The 21106-nt window shown below is 39.0% G+C and overlaps 1 protein-coding gene and 1 pseudogene across 5 annotated transcripts in view; one reads left to right on the forward strand and one right to left on the reverse strand.

Annotated features, from left to right (window-relative positions):
- The window catches only part of APTX (aprataxin), a 63556-nt gene that overhangs the window by 19440 nt on the left and 23010 nt on the right, over positions 1-21106 (forward strand). For 3 of the 5 annotated variants that reach the window (XR_006820776.1, XR_006820775.1, XR_006820777.1), the window contains exon 9: positions 15266-15475. The exons of 1 other annotated variant lie outside the window; for it this stretch is intronic. The gene's annotated coding sequence lies outside the window, so the exon portion shown is untranslated. Of the gene's footprint in view, positions 1-15265; positions 15892-21106 lie in introns of those variants that run through there. One more of the 5 variants, XM_046022637.1, reaches the window with a different exon arrangement.
- LOC123952928 lies at positions 10816-12678 on the reverse strand (annotated as a pseudogene).

Here is a 21106-nt window from a genome sequence, read left to right on the forward strand (position 1 = left end):
GCAGTAGTTTTATTAAAATAAAATGGTCAATTATTATTCGGTTACTTTAACCCTAGCCAAGAAGCCAGTTTATAACTGAGTTCTTTTGTTGCTTAAAGAGAAGGTAGTATGATGACTGAGATGAACTGGAACCTGAAACTGAGCAAGTGAATACTTTACATGAGACCATGAAGAGTAGACCTTAAATAGTTTATAACCGATCTTAAGTCAGAGCTGGAGAAAAGGGCTCTCAAATTGCATTAGACTCTCTGAACTAGAGTAATCTACTTTTTATATCTTTTCATTTATTTTATTATTATTATTATTACTATTATTATTATTTTTAGCAAATAAACTCTACCATAAAGGAATGGGTTTTGGGTTTTAGAGTATACTAATTAGTGGTCTGATGCATTGTTAGCATTGTTTAGGCCATTGTTGAATGACTCATCAAATGAGAGCCACACTCAAGGGCCAGAGTGTTCCCTTGTCAGCAGCTGCTATCTACCCAAACTTCAGGGAAGGGAATGCCAGGCTGTGGAGCAGTGGGAAAGGAGTTTAGGAGTTTGGACCTCTAAGATTCTGGGCCATTCACTACTCAACTCATTTTCCTGTTTTAAAAATTTATTTTGAGACCATCTATTTCAACTTCGTCAATATTTTGAGACCATCTATTTTAACTTCTTCAATTTTTAGAAGGCAGCTGGGACTTGGAGATTTAAGGGGCTCATTTAGCAATTTAAACCAGATTTTGGCCCTTATTGCAGTCCTCCTCTGGACTCTTCCCAGCTCCTCTTAGACACTGGCAGCTTTTGTTTGTTTGTTTATTTATTAAGTAAACTCTGCCCCCAACGTGGGACTTGAACTCACGATCCCAAGATAAAGAGTCCCATGCTCTACTGATTGAGCCAGCCAAGTGCCGTAGACAGTGACATCTTTTTTTTTTTTTTAACGATTTTATTTATTTATTTGACATAGAGAGATCACAAGTAGGCAGAGAGGCAGGCAGAGAGAGAGAGAGAAGCAGGCTCCCCGCCAAGCAGAGAGCCCGATGCGGGACTCGATCCCAGGACCCCGAGATCATGACCTGAGCCGAGGGCAGTGGCTTAACCCACTGAGCCACCCAGGCGCCCGACAGTGACATCTTGAGAATAAGGATTAGCTGCTCTCTAAGTCCCACTTCTGTCCTGCTTCATAATATTTTTTTCATGTAAATGTGGAGTATGAAAAAAAAAATCACTTTGGCTTATATTTGAGGCCCAGCTGTGTTCCATGTTAGCTATGTGGCACTAGGGAAGTCCTTTAACCTCTCTGGCCTCAATTTCATCATCTATCAAGTGGAAATAAATATGCACCTCCCAGGTTGACTGAGGATTAAATAAGCATGAACATGAAAGGGCCAGGCCCTGGGGTGATCCAGCTCTCAATCCTATCTCCTCTTCCAAACTCTAACCCCATCTGATCTGTAAAGCCTCGGTGAATATTCTCTCAAGCAAGCACTTTTCCCCTTCCAGCCTTGGTTTTATATATTTAAAACCAGAGCCTTGAATTAGATTATATTTAAAGTCTTCTCTGTGTAAGATTTGAGTCCTCAGCCTTCAGGTGATTAGTTCCCATTGCCCTGTCTTCAAGGTCTTTTTCCCCACCAAGACTGAAATTGGCAGATGAGCTTTCTAAAGTGCAAGAAATTCTTTGCACCTATGCATTAACCTATAAAGTAAGTTTTTAAAGAAGTCTTCATTTCCCCCACTTTATGTTGATTCTGAACCCATGGGAAAGGCAAAGGGCATAGCTGAATCTAGGGGTTTAAATGATACCATTAAACTCCCTTTCATCTCAGTTCTGCTCCCCTGGTTTGCCTCTGTCCAGGGAGCAGCACAAATAGCTTCTGGCTGCAGGCTGAGAGAGCTCGATCCTCTCCATCCATCTCCCCTCCACATTTCTGCCAAAGCACAGGAAGCATCCTGACTTCTTTGCTTAGGTCACATAATCATCTCTAGAATAATCACTGTGTCTCTTCGGTGGATGGCATACTCTGGCCATCTCAAGTAACAGGACCATCTTGAGGTGAGGGGTGGAGGGCCACACTAGAATTTCATGGAAGGAGGAGGAGCAGTTTGCAAAACACTAGTTGTTTACCACTCATGGACTGCACGCGTAATTCCCATAGCTGGGAGCTTCTTTGGCCCCACAGTGTCGCCATTGGATCCAAGACTAAAACGGAGGCGGACTGTCTTGGACTTGTGGCAGCTACAAGTTGAAAAGTTGACACAACCCACTGCCCCCACTGCTGACCTGTATTTGCCTTGATTGGAAGAAAAACTGGATCGTATTTTCAAATTTAATGATTAGTTACTGGCCAAGGACCTTTTGCAGAAATTTCCCCAGAAAGTATAGGATGTCCTCTTAAAATGCTGGTTGGAGTTGCCGTCCTAGGACATCTGCTTGGTGTGTCACCAGTAGACCATCACCTTTGTTGCCCTTTCCTTGGCTGGATTCTGGAGGTAGGAGGCTAGGGCCAAGGAGAGGACTTTGAAGGCTGACTGAAAAGCCAGTTGAGCAGCTGGATTCTTATCTACTATGGACAGGAATTTCGCTGTCACAAATATTCTCTGGGTTACTAAATACCTAGAGAATTGTCCAGTGACTAGGGAAAAGAAACTTATTTTTGCTTTCAAGAATCCAGAAAAGAGAAAATGTTCACAACAGAATGGGGATAGGAAATAGGTCAAATACTAAAATATGATCCCTCCGGCTGGTCAGACATTAGGGAAGAGACCCTCTTAGGCATACCTATCTGAATTATCTGTTTGAGAAGCTGATAGACCGTAGTCCTGATAGCGTGAATGAGAAAAAGGCGCACCTTGCAGGCAGGAGGTTTTTAGCCCACATAGATACCAAACCTTACAGGCTGGGAACCCATTTTTTTTTCACCAGACCGTGAAGTTCTCTAGAACAGACGCTGTTTTTTGGTTCTCCATCAAGTACTCAGTGAAATTCATTGTACCTGGATCATAATAGGATCCCAATAAAATTTTGTTGAGTGGATGAGACCTCATGTTTCATTGAAAGCATGAAGAAAACAGAACCCTCTCTGTTGCAGCTGAATTTAATTGACAAGTGTATCTGGTGAGACTGCATCTTTGGCCTTTAGAAACATTTAATAAACCTTGTTGCCATTGTTTATGGACACAGGATCTCATATGGATCAGAATTAGGGGAATATAAACATGTTAATATTTTCTCATATACTGTTCTAGATAATACTTTCCTACATAACTTTCCAGATTTTAATCTTTGCTAGCAAACCAGGTATAGGACGGGGTATTCCATGTATTTTCAAGGGGAGGTTTAGTTTTTGGGTTACTATCTTTGGCCACCAGATGGCAGCATTTGAACACTAAATTCTTAATCTGTATTCTAATCCGAAATTTAGTTTCACCTAATTCTTTTATGTTTCAGAATCAATGCTTCAAAATAAAATATATAAGTTTTCTTTTTAAAATAAGGCTGATGTGTGTTTAACTGATATCCTAATCAAGAGAGACGTTTGAGAGAAAACCAGGTATAGATAAAAATACAAAACATACATGATTAAGGGGAGGCTGTTTGTTCCCAAGGTTAGACTCTAAAAGTAGCCAGAGCCAGGGTTCAGAGCTGAGTCTGAAATTTATCAAATGAGGGTCTTGAGGAATTTCAAATGCATGGTAGGCCTTGAAAATATGATTAGCTCATTTCCTCCCATTTCTTAATTTGACCCCAAGATTAGTAACTCTTGTTCACATCACAAGTATAACTGGGAGCAGCACTGGGCGCAGACATTTCTGGACATATTCTTGAAAAGTGGTGTTATTTTTACATTGACATAGTTGTTAAGTCTGTGATGGTTTAATAGTAGAGGAAACACTGTCAAAGCAAGACAACTGATACACAGATACGGTAAAGGGGTATATGTGTATTTTCCATGGGTCAGCTTCCCTCAAAACCTCCCTGTGATAGAAGAACCCAGCTTCACTTCTGTCCTCCAGCTCTTCTGAGACTTTTGTCTTCTAAGCAGGCAGAATAAATCCCCCAGCCTCAAATAGGACCAGAATATTAGAGCTGGAAAGAATTTTATTAGCCAGGACTTCTGACATTTTGAAGGAGTCACAGATTCAGAGAATTTGGTGAAAGCTATGCTCCCTCTCTCCAAACATTTTCAACATATCAATTATCCATGAATTTCCTAGGGCAGAGGTTCTCAAATGGCGCGCGCGTGTGTGTGAGAGAGAGTGCACACACGTGTGTGCATTCCATAGGCCCTGATTATTCTGAACCATCTGGTAGGGCTTTTTTTCCAAACCACACACAGAAAGTCACTTTACTACCATGGGGAGGCATCTGATGCCCTTGGTGCTTTGGGCAGATAAGTGTTTAATCTCTTGCCCTGAGAATCTGTTAATTCTCTTTAATCTAGTAGCCTCTGGTGTCCCATTGAGGGGTTTGGGACACAGAAATGATTATTATAATACCATGACAAACTTATGTCCTTATTAAACACCAAGAGTGTTTATATTCCCAAATTCATGCTTGGAGAAAATACACTAAAATGTTAATTAATGGTTGGTTTTGGATGGTGAGAAGGTAGGTAATTTAAATTTTGTTATATTGTACAGATTTCTAATTAGCTTCAGTGAATATGTGTTTGGAAATGTGAAAAAAACCCAGATTTTATTTTTTAAAGTAATAGATCACAAGGGAATGCAATCAACATTAGTTACTTATATTAATAGCTGATAAAAAGGGGCTAATAATTTTAATAAGTCAGATCAGTTCTCCAGCCCTTCAGAGGCAGAAAGACATCCTGCAAGGCCAAATTCCAAGCTGTAACAGGTTCAATTGGGCCTGAGGATGACACAAATGAAGGTAATTCAAGTTTTGGATCTGATTTCCCTGCTACTAGATCTAAAAAAGTAGATTTTTTGTTTGCTCCCAACCTTAATCTCTGTCTCTTTCACAGAGATGTCAACTACATTTTGTTCAAAATTGTTGTTCTAGAACTTCCTAACTGTATTTTCAAATGTGTTTTAGCAGCACTGAGGTCCCATAATTTCTCTTGAGTGTTATGTTGATGTGGCATATTCTATTAAATTCCAATATTGAGCCGTCTTTGAGTTCTCGGAATGAAACTCTCAGATCCTGAGGGCCACTCTTTTTTTTTTTTTTTTTTTTTTTTAAAAGATCTTATCTATTTATTAGAGAGCAAGAGAGAGAGCATAAGCAGGGGGAGGAGGGGAAGAGGGAGAAGCAGGCTCCAGGCTCCAGATGTGGGGCTCCATCCGGGGACCCTGGGATCATGACCTGAGCCACCCAGGCACCCCTGAGGGCTACTCTTTCAATGTTGCTTGGACTCCAGGAAACATTTTTTTTATTAAATTTAAAAAATTTTTTATAAACATATAATGTATTTTTATCCCCAGGGGTACAGGTCTGTGAATCGCCAGGTTTACATACTTCACAGCACTCACCATAGCATATACCCTCCCCAATGTCCATAACCCCACCCCCCTCTCTTGGCCCCCCTTCCCCCAGCAAACCTCAGTTTGTTTGTGAGATTAAGAGTCACTTACGGTTTGTCTCCCTCCCAATCCCATCTTGTTTCATTTATTCTTTTCTTACCCCCCAAGCCCCCCACGTTGCATCTCCACGTCCTCATATCAGGGAGATCATATGATAGTTGTCTTTCTCCAATTGACTTATTTCGCTAAGCACAATACCCTCTAGTTCCATCCATGTCGTCGCAAATGGCAAGATTTCATTTCTTTTGATGGCTGCATAGTATTCCATAGTGTATATATACCACATCTTCTTTATCCATTCATCTGTTGATGGACATCTAGGTTCTTTCCATAGTATGGCTGTTGTGGACATTGCTGCTATAAACATTCAGGTGCACGTGCCCCTTCGGATCACTACGTTTATATCTTTAGGGTAAATACCCAGTAGTGCAATTCCTGGGTAGCTCTATTTTCAACTTTTTGAGGAACCTCCATGCTGTTTTCCAGAGTGGTTGCACCAGCTTGCATTCCCACCAACAGTGTAGGAGGGTTCCCCTTTCTCCACATCCTCGCCAGCATCTGTCATTTCAAGGAAACATTTTTTTTTTTTAAAGACTTTATTTATTTATTTGACAGAGAGAGAGAGAGAGCACAAGCAGGCAGAGGCAGAGAGAGAAGCAGGCTCCCCACCGACCAGGAAATCAGTGGGGAGAATGGTTAGGAGCTGGATCAGTTCCCAGGATATCCTTTGTGGTAGAACATTCAAGTAATGGGAAAGGTGATCTGACTTCTCCATGATAACCCTGCATGGTAAAGAGCGAGGGAGGAGAAATATGAAAAAAAGATACATGAGGTAAACATTTGGGGAAGACTTTGAGGCATTTGGGAAGTAGGAGCTTTAGAGTCGTCTGGAAAACTGCTGATGAGAGGAGGGGAGTTTGAAGAAGGGTTTTTCTCCCTGGATAGGAACTGGATCTCTTTAATGGTTTTTTATAAATGTGAGCAAAGGTTACATACTTCACTTTTTTTTTTTTAAGTTTTGATTTCTGTTCTTAATTCTGGTTCTCATGTTTTACATTATGTATTTCTTTTACTGATTACATTTGCTAGATGTTTCCTTATATTTATTAATAAGTGTTATTTTTCAAAAAAGTAATTCTTGAATTTGTTACTTTTATGATTCTCTTTATAATTTGTTTTTGCCTTATTTCTTTTCTCTTTATATTTTCTAAATTTTTTGAGTCAAATACTGAGTTCATATACATTATTATTAAAACATCTCTTTTCTTCTTATTAATTGAATTTTTTAAATAGCAAAAATATGAAAGATTTTGAATTGAATGCTGGGTTGGACCTGAGACTTATGGAGATGGCCTTGGCTGTTGATAACAAGGAAATATTTAATCTAGTTTCAACACCTGAACCATCAGGTTTCCTTGTGTCTCTAAGAGAAGGCATGTGTTCAAGATGGTAAAGTGGAAATGGCATGGTATCCCTAGGATAAGGTTTTGTACCTTGTGTTTTTCACAAATATTTTTTCTTCCTGTTTTCTTATAAATGAGTAATTGTGTTAGGGTGTTCTCATCTCTTTTCTTCTTACCTGTACCACAACCATGAAACAATATGACCCAGGCAAGGATCTGCCATTAGTCTTTTATTTTATTTTATTTATTTATTTAAAAAAATTTTAAAGGTTTTTTTTTTATTTTTAAGTACTCTGCACACCCAGCATGGGACTCAAACTCAAGAGTCACATCCTCTACCAACTGAACTAGCCAGGTGCCCCCATTAGTCTTTTATATTTGGTATGATTTTATTTATTTATTTTTTAAAGTGATCTCCATGCCTAGTATGGGACCCAGCGTGCTTGAACTCATGACCCCGAGATCAAGACCTGAGCTGAGACCAAGAGTCAGATGCTTAACCAACTTAGCCACCCAGGCTTCCCTATTTTGTATGATTTTAAACTTCAACATTATCTTTTCAAGATAGAAATTCACATTTCAACTTTATTTGTACAACAAAAAATTTTGTCCCCAGTTAAAGGATTTTTAGTTTTAATGAACTACAACTTGTTTATTTTTTTCATGGATTATGCCTTTGGTGTTGTAACGTCATCACCAAACCCAAGGTCACTAGATTTTATCTCATGTTGTCTTCTAGGAGTTTTAAGTTTTGTGTTTTCCATATATGTCTGTGATCTGCTTTGAATTAATTTTTTTTGTGAAAGGTGTAAAGTCTGTGTCTAGATTCATTCATTCATCCATTCATTCATTTATTTTTTTAAAGATTTTATTTATTTATTTGACAGAGAGAGACTGTGAGAGAGGGAACACAAACAGGGGGAGTGGGAGAGGGAGAAGCAGGCCTCCTGCTGAGCAGGGAGCCTGGTGTGGGGCCTCGGGAGCTCGATCCCAAGACCCCAGGACTACAACTCGAGCCAAAGGCAGATGCTTAACCACTGAGCCACCAAGGTGCCCCTCGTTTATTTATTTATTTTTTGAATGTGACTATCTAGTTAAAGGATTTTTAAGCATTACCTGATGGGGTAATTTTTTTTTTTTATATGACGTTTTTCTTTCTTCCTTCCCTCCCAATGTCTCCTTCCCTGTAATGAGAATCTGTGATTAAAGAAAAGAATTTAAAGGGAAAAGCATAAAACTGCTAGCAGAAGGCCATGCAATTTAGACTACTTCCTGTCCAATTATTTGTTTTTTTTCCCTCTGACACCTGTGGGGGCTGAGAGGAGTGGGATGCATTCCCTGGGCTCTATGTGCCAAACTTTCCAACTCCAGTGTAACCATCAGTGGAGTTCCCTTACCTCCTGTCTGTGCCTGCTTGTCAGTTCACAGGCACCATGGAATGGGAGGAATGGTCAGAAAACCATGCATTTGTCTTGGTATCATAATCCCAAACTCTCTTCAAGATTTGGGGGAAAATGAACAAGGGCAGCTACCACCGATGGTTAAGTGTGAAAAGTCAGTTCTTTGTAGAAGGTGTGATTGAATTGTTACAATTTGGAAAGAACTTGTCACAGTGTGCGATCTGCCCAGAGGCACTCTCCAAAACACCACAAAATCCTCCAGGAATCTTTTCATCTTTTGAAACACCAGTTTGCATTTCCAGGAGCCTCGCTGACCTGCTGAGCACAGTGTTCTCTAATGGAAGAGTTGTTTTTAGTTACTAGTGGTGGCAGGAACACCAGAGTGGCATCTACTTTTTGAGAAAGAGATGGGAACTCATTCATGAGAAGGAGGTGGGCACAGAGAGCTTCAGGCTGCCCAGGCATGTGGGTAAGCAGTGAGGACACGGAGGTCTTTGGGAACAAAAGGAGTTCCCGTGCTAGATTTGCCGTGAGAAATAGAAACTGGTCCCTTCAAGATGAGATTTTTTTTTTCCCCCCACTTCTGCTGGATCCTAAGTAATATGGTCCACTGAGCATAGAGGCACTAACTAAACTGTACCGAGGCTCCATTTTTGCCAGCCATCAGCCTTGGCAATAAGGCCATGGGGTAGGTGGCTTTAGTTTCACTTTGCTGAGGAATCTACAACTCAGCATGGTTCTGACACAGATTAAGGTGGGGTGAGGGATTGGATAATCAGAAGACAGAGCTCTTCCCTCATGTCCAGGTGCACTTCCTGTATCCATACATAACATCTCCCTTAAACTGGTTCCTGAGCCTTGAATTTCAGTCAAGGTGTGTTAGCAGGCAAGTTGAGAATGACCAAGCCTGGTTGAGGTGAAGGTGGTAACTCAGATGCCTATGGCATGTTATGTTGTTCTTTCCTTAGTCTCCTATGTAAAAGAGTTAAGATACCGTCTACCTTGCAGGGTTACATGAAGTAATGCGGGTAGAGTGCTTGGTAGATGGTCACTAAATAACTATGATGATTATGGATGGCTAAGAGTTGTTTTTGAAGGAAACTTGTTGGTGGAATTGGTTCAGTCTCTTCATAGGGATTCTTGTTTGTTTGCTGACAAAAGGAACTATATACAACAATGAACAGTCTTAAAATACTCATTTTAGTAGATGCCAAATATATATACCCTAGAACCAAATAAGGCATCCTTGACAAAACAAGTTATTTTTAATGCAGAAGAATTTCAAGAAAAATAACTTAGTCCCTCTTCTAAAGATAAGGGCTTACAGCAATAGTTTCCATATTAATAAATTGTTAAGTTTTTAAAAAAGACTTTATTTATTTGACAGAGAGAGACACAGCAAGAGAGGGAACACAAGCAGGGGGAGTGGGAAAGGGAGAAGCAGGCTTCTTGCTTAGCAGGGAGCCCAACACAGGGCTCGATCCCGGGACCCTAGGATTATGATCTGAGCTGAAGGCAGCCACTTAATGACTGAGCCACCCAGGTACCCCTAAACTATTAAGTTTTTAAGTGGGACAGTAATCTGAAGATTTTAAGTGAATTCACTTCACTAGTGTTTGGAGCTATAGTCAACTTCAAGATTAAACTCGCTGCCATTTGGCCCGGTGCAGATGAAATTTGTTGTGCCTGTATGAAAAGTGAACATTTTGTATAATTATACACACTTGTCATATAGTATCCACCCTCTGGATTCTTTCTTATGGGATGGTTTTCTTTTTGTTTTATCCTCACAAAACCTGTGAGGTTTTAAACCAATGTGACTAATAGCATAGATGGTCAGCTGGGCGTCTCCTTCTATGACTCATTGCTTTCTAGATGGGAACTACATAACATAATTGTATTTTGCACATTATCTGCTCCTTATTTAAGATCTGAAGAGGAGTTGTCCAAAAGAAAAGTGAAGGACCTTTAAAGATGAACAATGCAGGCAGGCTCTTCTCTCACAATCATGTTTGTTGGCTAGCCTAATAGGGCTTTGTATTACAGTTAAGTGTTTCTGAACTGTTTTTTACTTTCTCATCACTGTATTCATATGGCTTCTGTTTCTTGAGAGAAACCTAATTTTTGTCCTTTTAACAGAAACAGAATTAACCTAATTGCACAGTCGTTTTCAACCATACAAAAGCCAGCATTAAAAATGAGCTAGCGGGAATAATTATGAGTCACAGAGGAGGTAAATGATCTGATATATAGTTCTTGTGCTTGAGGGATTTAATTTGACATTAACAGAAAAAGGATTTTTCTGAAGAAAAAAAATCTTATCATTTAATCCACAATGTATTTAGCTACAGACATTCTACTAATATAAAATAGATTCATTTAATGTTTTTCTGATTCATGTGGTGCTTAACAAAGGGGTTACTTTAGCTCTTGCATCTCAATTCATTGTTTTATGATTCTTTTTTTTTTTAGCATATCACAACTAAGCATTTATTATATTGTTAAGAAGGGAAGCGATTGCAGTGATATTTCAGAAGCTATATATTTTTTTAAAATGTAATATATGCTCATAGACTCTAAACAGTATTTTAAAATATACAATCTCTCCAAAAGAAAATATTCAACTAAAGATAAGATAGATAACTTTTAATGTAAGTAAATGTTACAAGATTTTAAAATTAAAGTCATCATCAGATTTTACATAACACAATATACAGAAATTTGCAAACTTCCTGTACAGAGCCAAATAATCTCTACTCTTGAGCGAGGCATTCAAGAACACGTCGGTAATCTTCCACAAGTTCCCGAAAGCTTTCTTCCAGCTGTTCATGTTGCATCCTTATTTCTATTTGGTTCATCTGGTTTGTCAGTTCTTCTGGTCTGAGACATTTTCTCATTTTAGCAAGATCTCTCTGCTTTTTCTTATATGGACTAATTAGTCTTCTTTTAATGTCCAGTCTATAGCTTCTGTATTGTTCAGCATTACTCATGTCAGTTACCAGTAGTCGAAGAATTTCATAAACCCGCCTAGCATGTTGCTTATTTATTTTGGACTTCTGTTGTGCCTCTGTTGCCATGTCTTCACTGAATCCTTGCATCAGCTTTTCCCGGGAAAAACAGGGCAAATCTTGACAAAGCTTCACAAGCACAAAGTCTCTTAATTTCACATAGCTTTTGGATGGATCTTCAGCTGTAATATCAAGAACAGAAGGAGATGCAATGTAATATTTATGAACTGTTTCAAGAAGTTGAGCACCATGGCCTTGACCTTGAAATGGAGTCAGTATCAGCATTTGACTTACACGTGGCCGGGTTTTGTCTGGGTACACATAGTAATTATAGACTGTCATGTAGCCTACGGTCGCAAAGAGCGTAGCTCCATCCTTATTCTCAAATACTAGAAATGCCATCTTTCATCATCCACGTCAATAAAGCTAGCAGTTTCAATAAACCACATCAAAAAGGTCTGAAGCCTTTCGTGATATTCTCGAAAGCCTCTACATGTCATGTCAGCCTTTTATATCTGAAAGGTAAAGTTTTCCCCTCCTGTTGTACTGAGAACAGAGTATGTATGGAGTAAGGTTCCAAATGGCTTGAAATCAACTTCTTTTTCCAGCAAAGAGAGAAAATCATTTGTGTTTGTACAAAATCCAGGTGGGATGATTTGTCTAATTTTCCCCTCAACATCATCTGCCTCTACACAGTCAAAATTCTCAACTTTAGATGCATATTCAACACGAAACATTGTTGACAGGCTACCAGCAATATAGTATAACAGGATCTTCAAACCCTTGTAACCAAAAGCAGTTTCATCATCCCCAAAGAGTTGATGGGTATATTCAGGAAAGAAAGTTCTAATGTCATTCTCAAGATCTTCAGGAAAACGAACTAATTTTCGTTCAGTTGCTGTGTTGGTGTTACATTTGTACTCTGCCAGTTTCTTCTCCACTGCACTCTTGTACTCAACCCAAAATTTCTCCATAGCACCAAATCCCGCCATTTCCGAGCTGTGAGCACCCGCTGTTTTATGATTCTTTAATCTTAATTTTCATTGAGTAGTGAGATAAAATAATTATAGTAAGAGATTTTAGTATGTGCATATGAAAATTGGACATCTCCAGTAGTTAAAAAAATAAGTAGGGACATATAGGAATTGAACAATGTAACAAGGTAACTTTGTGCGTGTGTGCACATACACCCGAGTGTGCATATACACTCTTGAATATAGGAGAAAAACCGTACTTCCTTTGAATAGAGAAGAAACACTTTATTCCCCATATGTTCATGGAACATTTAAAATAGTTGATTCCATATTTTACCACAAAGAAAATTTGACGTGTCTTTATATTGTTTTACTTTTTGCAGTAATTATATATTACTTTCATATGCAAACAGCAAAATAAATAAAAAATTTAAAAATGTGTTTGCTCTATTTCTGATGTCTAGAGCAATGTTTGAGATATATTAGGGACTCAAAAGATGTTGGCTACATAAATGAACCAATGGATTTTAACATTTGTTGAGTACATACTATGTGCCAGGTAGAGAACAGCAGGTAGTGCCCTCCAGCTGTATGGTTTAAAGCCATTTGAGTTAAATGGAGTTTGTTATGTCACAGATTAAACCATGTGCCCTCACTCATAAGTAACAGATAACAAGTCTGCAATCATTCCTTTAGCCCATGACCCAGTTATACTTGGTCTCCAGCTGCACTGTAAGGGCTTCTGGTGAATTGATTTATTTAATATTTTTGATGTATAGGTATACAATTCCCACACTTCATATGATAAAGAGTGGGGGAAGAGTAGGGAAAGCTTTCTGACGTTGAACATACTGATTTCACTAGGTAAATCTGACCTCCTTTCCAGCTTTACCAGGAAAAATTCTGCTATCCCTAAGCATACTGGCTCTTTGGTTTGTTTACTTACCATTATTTTTTACTTGTTATCTGGAAATAGGTTCTTTTTCATTTAAAATATATTTCATTTAAAAATATTTCTTTCGTCTTCAAAATGTTGGCTTAGTTGTTGGGGTTGAGTTTTTGCTGTAATTGCTGACTTGTTAATTGCTGGAATACTAATCACTATTGTGTGTACTTATTTTCTTTGACTTTTTTTTTCTTAGACATTTACAATCAAGGGAAAGGAAGAGTTTATAACTGCATTAGGCTTTTCACTTCTTTCTTGTTAGGCATTTGCATAAAATTTGGAAATGTTTGTTGCCCATAGGCAATATCAGCATCAGTATTACAGGTATTACATTTTTCCACCCAAATTATGTGTTGTGCATCTTTTTTTTTTTTTTTAAGATTTTATTTATTTATTTTTTTTGACAGAGAGAGATCACAAGTAGGCAGAGAAGCAGGCAGAGAGAGAGGGAGGAAGCAGGCTCCCCGCCCAGCAGAGAGCCCGATGCGGGGCCTGATCCCAGAACCCCGGGATCATGACCAGAGCTGAAGGCAGAGGCCTCAACCCACTGAGCCACTCAGGCGCCCCTGTGCATCTTTTTTTTTAAAAAGGTTTTGTTTGTTTGTTTGCTGTAGAGAGAGAAAGTACGCATATGAGTGTACAAGCAAGTGGTGGGGAGGGAGAACGAGGGGGAAAGAATCTCAAACAGAATCCATGTTGAGCGCAGAGCCAGATGCTGGACTTGACCTCAGAACTCTGAGATCCTGACCTGAGCTGAAACCAAGAGTTGGATGCTTAACTGACTGAGCCACCCAGGTGCCCCTGGGTTGTGCATCTTAATTAATGGTAGATAGAATAATAGGGGATGTAAGTGTTTTTTTCTCCTTTTTTTTTTTTTTTTAAAAATATCAGTTATTGAGAGCTTAGTATGTGCTGGGCACTGAACAGAGCTCTTTAATTCAAAGAAATTAAAATTTCCTTTAATTCTCACAACAATCTAATGAACAGGTGTGATGAAACCAAAGCTAAATGAAGGTAAATAATAAAACTAGTAACAGAAATTCTTCCTGGCTCAAAGTCCATGCTTTTTACCACTGCATTATGTTTTTCCTGTCTTTTGCATGGTCATATTCTGAAACTTGGCTTCTTCTAGAACATCTTCATTATAGAATATTCAAGTAAAACTCAGGTATCCTGATCCCCGACTCCAGCCTCCTGCTTTTTCATAGCTTCATTTCTACTATATCTGTTTTTTACCATTGTCTAGATTTTCAGTGCCTTGGTCCTTTCACTTCCTCCCAATTTAGCATCCCCATCTTAGGTTTGCTTTCTTCTCCATGAACCTCATATTTGATTCTCTAAAATAATTTCCCCACAACTACCCCTTTTACTTCTAGGCTAAACCCACTGTCCTATATCCTAACACTGGATATAGGAAAGCCTCAGTTTGCTTTCTTTGCTCCTATCTTCACATGAACTGATTGGGGGCACCTGGGAGGCTTTGTCAGTTAAACCTCCAACTCTTGATTTCTGCTCAGGTCATGATCTTAAGAGTCGTGAGATCAAGCCCTGTGTTGGGCTCCACTCTTAGCACGGAGTTTGCTTGTCCCTCTCCCTCTACTTCTCACATTGCTTGCACATGTGCATGCCTTCTCTCAAATGAATAAATAAATAAAATCTTAAAAAAAAAGATTAGCTAATCAAGGTTAGGGGAAAAAAATCAGTAGACTTTATAATAAACCTTACAGATGGCTACCACTACACATTTATGGCCTTAAACTCTTGCCAGGCTCTCCTTTCATTCTGTGGCATTGCTGTTTTCAGGTTCTTTCTTCATTGTCTTCAACAATAGTGCCGTGCCAATACCCTTTCCTTAAGTTCTCACTTCTCATATTCTTAGCTGGGTTTTCTCCTGCTGCTTCAAACAAACTGAGGCTGTGAAGCATTATCTTGTTCAACTTTCCATCCCCTCACTGCAACTTATCTACATACATATCATTCTTGACTTTCTTCCACAGGATAAAGGGAATTCCTTCCTGTTCAAATCCAGCTCCTCACCTTTACCTCAAGTCCAAGGTGGAAGCATTTGTGTTCTGGGCAGGAGGATGGAGGAAAAGATGAAGAAGGGGATTAAGACTCACAAATACTCTCTGAAGAAGTTTCCTGGAATCTCCTTCATGACTCTTCTTTTTGTATTACCATGGCCAGAATTCAGCCACAAGCCACAGGTGACCAAGCTTTAAGGGAGGTTGTGAAATATAACCTTTATTTTGGGCAAATCTATATCCAACTAAAATTTTTATTAGTACAGAAGCAGCAGAGAATGAAAATTGGAGATATCGAGCAGTCTCTGCCAGTGTTCTTCTGCACATGAAAAAAATTGAGTTGCTTTTCTCTTTCTTATTTTTTACTTATATTGCAGATATTTTACAAACTTAGATCTTTTAATCTTTTAATTTAGTGTATACTATCACATGATACAGAGGTTTAAAATTGTTATGTCACTGAAACATGCATTCCTTTTTTTAAAAAAATTCATTGTTTCTGGAATTCATATTTTGCTTAAATAGGCCTTCCTTATCCATATGCTCTCATATTTTCTTTTATTTTTTAAAAAAAACATTTTATTTATTTGAGAAAGAGAGAGAGAGAGCATGAGAGGGGAGAGGGTCAGAGGGAGAAGCAGATTCCCTGCTGAGCTGGGAGCCCAATGTGGGACTTGAACCCAGGACTCTGGGGTCATGACCTGAGTCAAAGACAGTTGCTTAACCAACTGAGCCACCCAGACATCGCTGTTTTCATATTTTCTTTTGGTACTTTTATACTACTTCTTCTTCTTCTTTTTTTTTTTTTTACTTTAGGTCTTCATTGTATCTGGTATTTATAAATTTTGATGTAGTGTGACATAGGGATCTATCTTTATTTTTTTAAATTTTTTATTTAATGAACTCCAACTCATTTTAAACTAGTCTTCATTCTCATTCATTTGAAGTACCATATGTATGGTGAACTAAATTTTGCTTTGTACACAAGTCTGTCATGGGCTCCCTATTCCATTTCCATTGAGCTATTACTAAACTCACACCTCAGTTTTCATTACCATAGTTTTGCAGAGTTTCTTTATTCTTCACTCTTTTTCTTTTTCTTTTCCTCCCCGCTCCTCCTCCTTTCTCCTCTCTACTTCCATTTCACCTAGCCAGGCTTGTTGGATGCTCCTGTGAAGATCAAACAAATGGACATAGGCTTCCATCTCTGTTTCCTTCACTGTAGAATTTTCATCCTTTTCATTCTCAGCAGCCTCCCATTTCTTTGCTGCCCGGTGTCACCCCTTCCAGTTCTTGCATTATGTGGGAGGCTGGCATTGGAAGGATTGCTGCTTTTAGTTGACTTGTTCTTTGTGCTTCATCCTTTCAATTCTTTGGATACTGTGTGTATATAAAATCTATTTCTCTTTATCACTATATTCTAAAACTTTCCCTAAGTTCTCTGAAGATGTAAAAACGATTGCTGATCTCAGTATATGTGGATTCACCTCTTTATTTCCTTTCGTTTATTTTCTTTGATTGCCTGACTGGTTTCTTCAGGAAGAATGAAGCTGTTCTCTGAGTCAGTGAGCTGCTGAATTTCAGAACCAGGTAGCACACAAGTGTTCCATGTTCCATGATGCTCACTGGTTTCATATGGCTGTGGAAACCATTTGCTGCCTCAAGTTCTGGCTGAACTTGTCCTGGATGCAGATAATGAGGAAATGCTGGGGTGTGGTTCAGCAGGTTGAGAAATAGGCACACCTCTCCCTATGGCTCTATCTCCCCAGGCTCTTTGGGCTACTTTGCTGGCCCACTTTGACTTTCTGTATGGTTATGGCCTCTCTGATCAGTGTTCTTCAACATTTTATTGGCTTGTCTATAGTCACTTTTCCTGATGAACATCCTATTCAACTTGTCAGAGTCTAATAAAAAAAAAAACACCTCAGGTTTTGACTTTGATCGTATTTGATTTATCAACTAATGGAGGGATATTAACCTTTTGACCATGTTGGATAATCAGAACAGATTCCAATGACAGGAGTTGGGTCTCTAGTGGATTTTATGAGTATGTGTGTGTACATGTGTGTGTGTGCGTGTGTGTGTCTGGGGTGGTGGTGGTGGGAGGTAAACATGGAGGGCTTTTCTTTACAGTGTCATTTCAGTAGAATTTTAGGGGTTAAGTAAATTTACTTGTTTAGTCAGACAACCATTTTTTTTTTAAACTTTTTTTTAAACTTTATTTTTTTAGTGTTCCAAGATTCATTGTTCATGCATCACACCCAGTGCTCCGTGCAATACGTGCCCTCCTTAATACCCACCACCAGGCTCACCCAATCCCCAACTCCCCTCCGAAACCCTCAGTTTGTTTCTCAGAGTCCACAGTCTCTCATGGTTCATCCTCCACTCTGATTTCCCCCAGCACCCTTCTCCTCTTCTTCTCCTCTCCTTCTCCCAATGTCCTCCATGTTATTCCTTATGCTCCTCAAGTAAGTGAAAGCATATGATAACTGACTCTCTCTGCTTGACTTATTTCACTCAGCATAATCTCCTCCAGTCCTGTCCGTTTAATACAAAAGTTGGGTATTCATCCTTACTGATGGACAACCAGCCCTCTTGAATAGAAGCTCTGATACCTTTTATGAGACAAAGCAATCTGTATTTAAAAAGGAATCAAGGCCAAATAAGCCAATACAGTTTGGTTTACATTAGAATGTTAATGAATGCACATAAAATCACTGAATGCACACTGAAAGGTTGCCATGGTAACAGTCATTTTCATGAAATGATTTTAGATACTTGGGTTCTTGAATGATGGCATGCCTTGTTATTTGCTTTAAGGCATCTTTAGTGTTCTCTCTCTCTCTTTCTCATTTCCTTGGAGATAGAAAATGGGAAAGGGACCTATACCTGATAAAATTCTTTGATTGAAAGCAACAGAAATAAATTTTTACTCATTGAAGCAAAAAATATATTTATTGGTAGGATGAAAGGATGGTTCACAGAGTTGAAGGAAATGTGAACAGGAGGTTTCGGGGGTAGAGTCAGGAATATAGAGCAACTCTGGGAACCTGGGAAGCAGTAATCACAAGACAGCATCTTCAGGAAGAATAAGTGAACTCTTACCATTTTCAGTTTTGTGTCCCTATGTTCAAGGTTTAAATTCTAGGAAGTTTCTGATCTGCCTGGTTTGAAAGAAAAATTCTGTGTACACACAGAAACAGAATTTTTTTTATTTTCTTGTAGAAAGGATTGTTGCAGAGAGATTCTTACAGATTGTAAATTGCAAACTCTTTCAGATTATAAATCACAAGCTATAGATAATAGATTACGGATGGCCATAAAAGGAATTCCAGGTTCAAAAGGAGAAAAAATTATGCTTGAACACTTTCATTTCTCTGTGCAGTTTTTTTTAAACTTATCTTTCTCTAGAATTTTCTTTTACCCTCCATGTACCTGTCTTTCTACTGTCATATCTTATTTTTCTTCATTTTTAAATTTTTATCAGTGAATTTCATTCATGAGGGTGTTCTGCTTTACTATTTTCTCTACCAAAGACCTCCACTGTGGCACCTCCCCTAGCTTTACCTCTCTCCCAGAAATGTGACACATTTTTAGATCCTACTTCCTCACTTCCTTCTGTTTCCTTAGTGTCCTGCATTTATGACTAGATAAGTATGAAAACAAATATTACTGAGTAATTATTTTTTATTAGATTTTAAAGTAATCTCTACACCCACTGTGGGGCTTGAACCCACAACTCCAAGGTCAAGAGTCTCATGCTCTACTGGCTGAGCCAGCCAAACACCCTGAAATGTTACTGTATTATTGGTTAAGAGGGAGTTCATGTTACATTTGGAAGATTGCATTGTTGTTCCCAATTCTTCAACCCTCCCTGGGTGTCAGCCCTTTGTCAGGTGACTTTGTGGTGGTTCCTTTTGCTAGAGATGGAATATATTTTTCTGTCCTACTGATGTTGGTATAGGTCATGTGATTTGCTTTGGCCACTGAGATGTTAGTGAACATGATGACAACAAAGGCTTCAAATATGCTGACATGTTTTGGCTTGCCCTCTTGTGCTTCTGCGTTGCCATAAACATATCCTGGGTTCTTCTGTAGTCCCAGAAGAATGATGACATGTGGAACAGAGCTGCCCCAATCAACTCACACATCCACAGTATAAGGCTGAGCTGTCCCAGCAGAACTGCAGATTTATGAACATAAGAGTAAATAATTCCTGTTGCATGCTTCTTGGTTTTGGGTAAATCAGCAGCAGCATTTTTGTGGTAGAGTTAACTGATATATTACTTTTCCAGTGAATGTATTTTCATTTAAACAAGAGTCCTCTGGAGTTAATGCCTTCATCCATGTGCATGACTATAGAGATTCATGCATGGTAGGGAGAAAATGCTAGGCAGAAGATATCTTGTGGGATCCCCTTAGTATACAAGAGGAGGCAAAACCCTACTAAATGTATATTGGTTTTGCACACTTAATGATCACTGTTTTTGTAAGAAAAGTGACATAGATTCTGAAAAGCCTTTATAACAGTATAATTATCCAGAATTATTTCCCAGCTAAGTACATTTTCATCATAATCCTAGTATAGATTAGAGAGTGACTAAGTTATTATAACCTTGCTAGGGCTCTTATGGGCTCTTGAAACTCTTTTTAATGTGGTATCTAAAAAATGTGGTATCCAGCAGATTTCTAGGCAGAAGTCTACCAAGGGGAATGTTATCAACACTTTCCTGGAAGTTGCTCTCTCTAGCAGATTGACTCTGAGGTCAAAACTCTACTTTTGTTTTTTTGGATTTTTTTTTTTGTCTATAAAAAAAAAATCAGTGCTTGTTTGATTAACTCATATTAATATTAAATAGGAGTCCTCTTATTTGTATTGATGATAGCAGGGTCCCCACCAACCTGGTTCCTGTCCTTTCTCCTTATCCCAGGTTGATTAGACTTTTTAATAAGCAAGAAAGTTATTTTCACTTCTTCAGCTATTGAAAAAATGTGGCTTATCTTTATAGTGGCAAGCACTGCTGTCAACTAATACAGAGTAACATAGTCCTAGTCCAGGAAGGCAGCCCATGGAAATAGTTCACCTCCACTGGGTGTGTGTGTGTGAAGTCTCATTATCACTAAAACATGGACAAATGGACCAGGTAATGCCTTTTGGCATAGTCCTTATTGTCGACATAACTAGGGTCCTGAAAGAAGCCCAGTTCTCTAGGCTTGAGTATCCCAAAGTCACTGGTTTTGGCCTTAGGTGGGGTCTCAGTGGGCCTGGATGGAATTCAGTTGTACAACTCTTGAACTTTCCTGGAAACTGGTTGAAATCTTCCTTTATGTCTTAAGCATAATTTTGTAATTTTCTCTCAATGTATATCCTCCACATTTCTTAAGTTTATTCAGAGTGATTATTCTTTATTTTATTTTTATTTTTAAAGATTTATTTATTATTTTACAAAGAGAGTGAGAGACAGAGGCAGAGCATGAGCAGGGGGGATGAGGCGGAGGGACAAAGAGAAGCAGACTCCTGCTGGCCGATCAGGGATTCCAGCGTGGGACTCAATCCCAGACCCTGGCAGCATGACCTGAGCCGAAGGCAGACGCTTAACTGACTGAGCCTCCTAGGTGTCCTGTGATGATTCTTTTTTTTTTTTTTTTTGAAGATTTTATTTACTTACTTGATAGAGAGAGACACAGCGAGAGAGGGAATAGAAGCAGGGGGAGTGGGAGAGGGAGAAGCAGGCCTCCCGCTGAGCAGGGAGGTGATGCGGGGCTTGATCCCAGAACGCTGGGATCATGACCGGAGCTGAAGGCAGACGCCTA

This window comes from Meles meles, chromosome 11 (genome assembly GCF_922984935.1).
Source record: "Meles meles chromosome 11, mMelMel3.1 paternal haplotype, whole genome shotgun sequence".
Lineage (NCBI taxonomy): Eukaryota > Metazoa > Chordata > Mammalia > Carnivora > Mustelidae > Meles > Meles meles.